The sequence below is a fragment of the Eleginops maclovinus genome, chromosome 1, assembly GCF_036324505.1.
Source record: "Eleginops maclovinus isolate JMC-PN-2008 ecotype Puerto Natales chromosome 1, JC_Emac_rtc_rv5, whole genome shotgun sequence".
Lineage (NCBI taxonomy): Eukaryota > Metazoa > Chordata > Actinopteri > Perciformes > Eleginopidae > Eleginops > Eleginops maclovinus.
Genome location: NC_086349.1, coordinates 10,571,176 through 10,578,619, shown reverse-complemented (window position 1 = coordinate 10,578,619; position 7,444 = coordinate 10,571,176).

Below are 7,444 nucleotides of genomic sequence, written 5' to 3'. Positions count from 1 at the left end.
CATAAGTATAAGAAATAAGCTCTATCCTTGCACCAAATTTTCAGGTTCTGTCAGAAGTATTCAGATTCTTAATTTGAATACAATTAGAAGGACGTCAAATGAAAACAAACCTCCATAGTAAAAGTCCTCTAAAGTAGCAAGTTTAAAAAGCTTTTACTTTGTATTCAGCATCATATTTAGAAATCTCTCCACATGATTTGTCTGAAAAATATAGGGCATGTGTTTTTTAAATACACCGTAGAGAACCAGGCATTTGTAAAGCAATACTCCTAAAATATCTGCAATGACTTAACTGATTTGAATGGTTTTACACCGCCTAAACGAACTATAAGACCACGCTTAAGATGCACTGTCTTCCAAAAGTAGAATTTTCAAGGAAGTTCAAGATTATGGGATCTTTAACCATCTAAGACTGTGCCAATCTTTACCCTTCCCTCAACAATAAAACCATCATCTTAAAGTCTAAAATTAAAATGAACCATTGTTCTACAAAACAAGTTTGATCCTTCTAGAAAAGCCATTTAGAGAAGGAAGGAAGGCCCAGAATGTCTTCACGTTTCCCAAATGTCTCTTGCGGCATAATACTTGGTCCTCACAAAGAAAGAAGTGCAAGGGCACTACACACATAGAGAGAAACACACAACCAACTCAAAGCTGGCCATAGAGCTGTGATTTACTGTCCTCCACAGCTGACTTTGTCTTCTTTACCCAAAAACAAATATGTAAACTCTAAAGTCTGTCTAAATATTAGCATAAACATTCATTCAGAGCAGTGATTTGTGACACTACCGTCTCTTTTTACCAGGCTGTTTGGTTCCCTGATGTAAGCCCCATTCACAGGCAGGGTCAACTATGTGAGGTGCACTTGATTTACATCGCCAGGAACATAAGAACATGCTCTAACAGTTGAAGCTGTGATGGGGCTGTGATTTAGTAAACTGCAGATAAGCATTGCAACTCAAGCATTCAAAAAATGTCAACTCTGACATTGGGGGGAATGAATGAAAATGAGGGCTTTCAGCACCCTTCACTTCCACCACTTCATGAGTCTGCCCGGCAGCCTGGACAGACAAAGTGAATTAGCCTCCGATCGCTCTGGTATCACATGTTTGTGAAACAACGTGTGTGTAGCTCTAGGGTCCAAAGTGTTATGTCATTCAATACTTTGGCAAACCGAAGTAACCTATTGTGTCAGTGTGAGGTGTACTGACACAGGTTGTAGTTGTGTGACTGTGTGTGTATAAGCTGTCATTTAATCCATCCTCAGGTCACTCTGCTCCCACCCTGCGCGTCCACTCTGCTTCTCACACACCAATCACATTGCACATTCCTTCACCTTCCCAGGATCCCCGGGACCCAGGGTGCACGGCTGCAGGGCGTTACCATGGCGTTGAGGTGATGAGGTCACCCCCCCTTTGGTACTTTAGTGATTAGATGAGAGCTGATGCTATGAGATAGGAAGGGATAGAGTGAGAGACGGAAAGACAGAGAGAGAAAAAGCAATAAAACGAAACACATGTTCTGATACACACAAACATGTTTATACATCTTTAATTATTGGAACACTTTATAACAAAGCATTAACTAACATGATGACTTACCCCAACAATTAAAGCATAACCTTCTTTTAATCTTAACCTTAAAACCAAAATCCAAACCCCTCAAAACAGTAAGTGACAGCCGTCCGAAAAGCTCTTAGCTATAAAGCCTAAAACTCAAATCTGAACCAAAGATAGACGTAAAAGAGCACACCCACGTAAACCTTATCACCTTCAGACCATTGCCCTGATTGTTGATATTCACTCCGTATGCACTTGACACGCTCTACATTAGTGAGTGTTTAAATTGATCACCTGTCAAGCACCGTGTAAACAAACACATGCCATCTATTCTCAGGAGCCATCCATTCTCAGCTAGTAAAACAGAAATGTGTGCGTGCGGACGACAGACCCTTAAGACGATCATGGTTAAGATCATCGATGTGTCTGGAGGGCAGCACTATGTTCTTTAAGGCTCACTAATGAAGATCTATTTCACCGCCATGCCATCATTTCAGTGTCCTGTTGAAACTGTAAAATAACAGAGGTCAGGTTTAAGGCTTCAAGACTTACTTCAGCTCAAGGCTAATATATTTGGGCCCCAGTAATAAAAGTACTGAGGAAACCCCCTTACCTCAAGCCCAAGCTAAAAGTCAAACACCTTTTTGAAAGCTAAATCTCTTTTTGAAGCTCCTTCTTAACGCAAAGCATCACCACTTTTTCTCTAACCTTCCTCCATGTGTCCCTGCCCTTAAACAACGCACCGAAATATGATCAAATCATTCAGGCAAGATAATCTGGAACACCAGTAGATCTTTATAGGGAGATAAAAGGATGAATAGTTGTTGGAATTTGGGTTGAAGCCAGAGAAGCACTTTAAAGTTGACAGGTCAAATAAATCATTTCTGCATCTCCTCTATGTATTGTACGGTGCTGAAAGCTTCTGGTCTAATAGGGCTCCTTATTATTCCTGTCAGACACTCATTTTTTGCATAGAGTTTTTATCAGCTCTACATATATTTATTGTCTGGAAAGATATAAAATATGATTTATGTAATAGTTGCATCTGCCCCTCTATTTCTCATTTATTTCTTCCCTGTCCTGTTTTCCCTGTAAATTTATGACGGAGGTTATCGCAGAGCCAACATGTGTTTCCATGTAGCAGCTCCCCCTTTCATGTCAGGCACACGCTAAGAACATACAGCCGTGACCTTTTATTTATGATCCACCATCAGCATGTTTTTTCTCTCTTTTTACACACACACACACACACACACACACACACACACACACACACACACACACACACACACACACACACACACACACACACACACACACACACACACACACACACACACACACACACACCCTACTTGTTGAGAGACTGAGTGCAGACAGTCAGGATGGAGAAGAGTGTTAAAGGATATATGACCAGGCCTGTCACATAAAAACACACACACACACACACACACACACACACACACACACACACACACACACACACACACACACACACACACACACACACACACACACACACACACACACACACACACACACACACACACAGACACACACACACACATACATACACACACACACACAGTTAATCTGGGTAATGTTCAAAATGGTGTTGACGTGCATATAAGCAAAACATTTTAATGCTTTCTATCCATGGGAAAATTGAAAATCCATTCGTCCACATAACATTTATTCATGAAGCTTTATGAAAATGAGATATGTGGAAGTATTCAACAGTGGGTAATGGTAGATTTCAACATCACTAACAAGGTGACTATAGATTCAGTCTATTGAAAAGCTATTTGTATTTTAATTAACAAATTGTATCTCTCTAAAAGTCTTTTGGGAAGGAGGGTCAAATTATTGATACTTTCTTCTCAATGTCATAATGTTATTTCCCATTATATGTGATCAATAATCGAATTTAGGGACAAACACATCTGACACTTTTGTTAATAAGGTGTTGGGTTGATGTGTTGAGCAGAAAAGGGTGTAAAATCTGACACTTTTACTGACAGCGGGTTAAAACACACACAATACCAAATAGGCCATGGGAAACAGGCGGAGGGGTCAGGTGAACATCACAGGGCAGGGGGAAGTTCTTTTTAAGACAAACAGCCATGATGAGATCAATGGATACATAAAGATAAAGAAAACAATGATGACTCTGAGGGAGGTTGTATTTGGGGAGTGAGGATATTATGAAGCCTTGTACGAACGCAGCAGTGCCATGTTTATGCGCAGATTTTGTGCTTAGCTCGTGTGATTGTCTATGTTGTGACTGGGCTCATTTCATCCAGATATCCCTCACACGTGGCCTGAGACATATCGCTGACAAACTCACACAAATGATGTCTCATGGGGACAAGTGCGGTGTACAGTCTCGCCAAGGACAGGAAACTCTGGAAAGAGCTCATTGTTCAGTTATGTCTGTGTCACTGAGGAGAGAAGATTTGAAGAAAGACATATGGTGCGTGGTTTTCCTAAACAACACCAGACAAAGCTGTAATCAGCCATGGACCAGGTTTAGCCCCTTATCTAATGCAGCATTTCCACTGCGTGTTACAGTATGGCAATACTCAACGGGCTTAATACCATCAGTTTTCCATTAGCTACAGTCACCAGCGCAACATGTGACATTCTGATTAAAATGGCAATTTTTTTCCATTTCCAAGCTATCATCAACTGCGGCCAACAGTTTTTTTTAATTCATTTTGAGTGAAATGAAAGTAACACAGAAAAATTCAGCTGAGAAGCCCGCCAAACCTCAAGGGGTTTCTATCTGCACTGAAAAAACTGAATAAGAGAAAGTACCAAAATCAGTCGAGTCAAGTCAAGTCCAGCCGAACCATGCACTGAAGATTATGTAAAGTACACATTTGGTAAAAAGGTACATCAGTTTTGTCTGTGTGTGTGTTAACTGGAGAGACTGGTCCAGGAATGACATTTTAGAGCAATTAAACAAAATATTTGGTATGATACTAATGATGAAAACATTTCGCAAACGTATTTATTTGTAGCTCCAAAGGTTTTTATTACAGTCCATTTGACTCCAAGTGCTTTTTTGCATAAACTGCACTAACCCATTGTTGATTTCAAATAAGCCAATCTTGTTGTGCAGAATCATGCTCCATCCAAAGCTAAGTTCCAAGGCCAAGTTAAAACAGATTCAAAGGCAAACTTGAGTCAGCGTTAACAGCAAAACCAAAATAGTGGGCGGATAGTTCAAACATGCTTTTAAACCTGATATCTAACAATAACATTTAGGAGACTAGAGACAGAGCGTGTTGTGATTCTGATACAGTCCTTTGAGCTTATTTGTGTTAGCCTTTGGCTGACATATGAATCAAGAACATAGAAAATATCAGAGACTAGAACAAAGTGAAGTCAAAGAAAAATCCTCCTCATCTATGTGGTCTGCTCAGTCTCATCTCCCCTGTGGTCGGATGTTTCATTAACTTATTTATATTAGCATGGCCATGTATCACAGAGCCAGGTAGTTTGCATCAGACTTAACAATTACAGTGTTTTCCCATGGTTCACAGAAACACACACACACACACACACACACACACACACACACACACACACACACACACACACACACACACACACACACACACACACACACACACACACACACACACACACACACACACACACACACAGTGTAGTGTTGATTACCTGTGTAATGAACACAACGTGTTCAATTAGGGTCGCCTGCAGCCTGCAGGTAAAGAGTAATTGGTTCCAGATAGTGTGTGTTGGTGTGTGTGTGTGTGTGTGTGTGTGTGTGTGTGTGAATGTCTTTGTATGCTGGTCAAAAGTGCAGCAACACTTAATTAATGCACTGATGATGGAGGCTGACAGGGACATTCTTTCTTTGTCTTTCTAAATTCGTTATTAGTTTTATGTATTTTATTAATTTTCTTCTTCATTCAACGTCTGAGCAGAGTTTTTAACCTGTTAAAACAATATGTATCTTCTTTGTCTTTTTCCTTTCTTTCCTCTATTCATACACTTCTTATACGTCTTCATCCACATTATCGTAAATTACAGCCACGTTGTAAAGCTCATTTTGCTAAATCGGACGCAACGTGTATTTATCCAGCTCTCATGCCATGTGTTACCCACAGAGCTCTTCTGAACTATACATTTAAATTCCCCACCTGTCACTTAGGGAATCATATTTGACTTGACCCAGACTTTGAACTGACCTTTGTTCCTTCTGTTACACTGTGACCTTCGGGCCTGTGGATACACACGTGTCAAAACAACATTTATCACCTCTGCAACGGATGCTGTTCCAGGAGCGCTGTCCTCCTTCTTCTCCTCCCACCCTGTTGCTTCATGTCTTCCCTCATTGAATCTTTTCTCTTTTTCATTAACTTATCTTATCTTCAATTACCTTTTTCTTGCCCTCCTCTTAGGTTACTTTTTCAACACTTTCCTCAAATTGCAAATACAAATCTTTTTATATAATATTATTACAGTTATTTATGATATGACTTTAAGTAAAATTCTGCACTGTTCCAAAAACAAACTTTATACTAAATTCCAAGAGGAATCTGTCTTGGGATTTCATTGAAATGGCATTCAAACTGTCACACAACCTCAAACTTCATTTATAACAAATTCAGAGACAGTACTTGATTACTATCGGTACAGGTAATTGTAATATTGGTTATCGTTGGTTATTGGATCTCTCTTGTTCTTTTCTTCCTCCGTTTATAACTCTTCATCTTCTTACATCTCTCCCCTCTTTGCCCAACAACCCTTTGCACTTCCTTCTTCTTTTAATATTCTCCATCCTTTTCTGATTTGTTTCACTGTCCCTCCCTTCTTCTGCTCCTCTGCTCTGGAAAGATAGATGTTGTGGTGATAAATCAGAAGAATTGAAGCGGTGTGGAAGAACGGTGTTGAGGGTCAGCGCCTTGGGAGCCCTCATTTCTATTACTCCCACTGGGAACTCAAGAATTCATTGTACCATTGACGGTCCTTGGTCTCAGTCTCTTCGTCTGTCTCTTTTCCCCCCACCACCTCTGTGAATCTTTTGCTGCTGTTTCTCCCATTCCTTCTCTTTAGCTGAGTTAGTATGTTATTTCTAACAGAATTATAAAGATCTGTAGGATAAAGGTGTGGTTCAAACAAAGAACAAAGAAGGCCAAAATCAGCGCTGGCTCATGTCAAGCACAACGTTTTAAGAACAGAACATGGTGGTAAAGGGAAAGTTCCTGTTTGCACCTTGTAGATGAGTACAAGCGATGATCAGTTCAAGGTCAAAGATCATAACGATAGAGACGTTACCAACGTGTTTTTCCAAATTTTATTAATGAGATAAATTAAAGGAGTTATTGTTGGAACTTCAGATTTGTACTCTAATGGGTTTAAAAAAAACAAAAACTTTTAAGGTGAACAAAGAAATGAGAATAATTGTAGGGAAATTGATAACATTACAACTAAAAGCCATGGCAAAGTCACTGAAGACATGCCAAACTACAACATAAGAGCACTACAGACGTTCGCAGTATGCACTCAACCATGCCTCCTACATCCTTAATAAACATTGTTTCTCTTTGCAGTGTAGCGTTACATAATTTTTATAAAGTTTGGACAATAAGCTCCTTGAAATACAACATGTTAGGGTTCATCCACGATAAGCTGCAATGAGGAAAGGGTATATTTACATAAATATCTTTCCTTGTGAAGTTTAATGATTACAAACTGTACAGTGAAAAGAACGGGAAAAATACACGGATATGCATTTGAGCAACACTGTTGATTTGACATATTAAAAAGAGCATCATGAGATATTTCTTCCGTCTTTAAGAGGGTCAACTGCACAAAATCAAATACGTTTTTATAGAAAATTTCATGATACA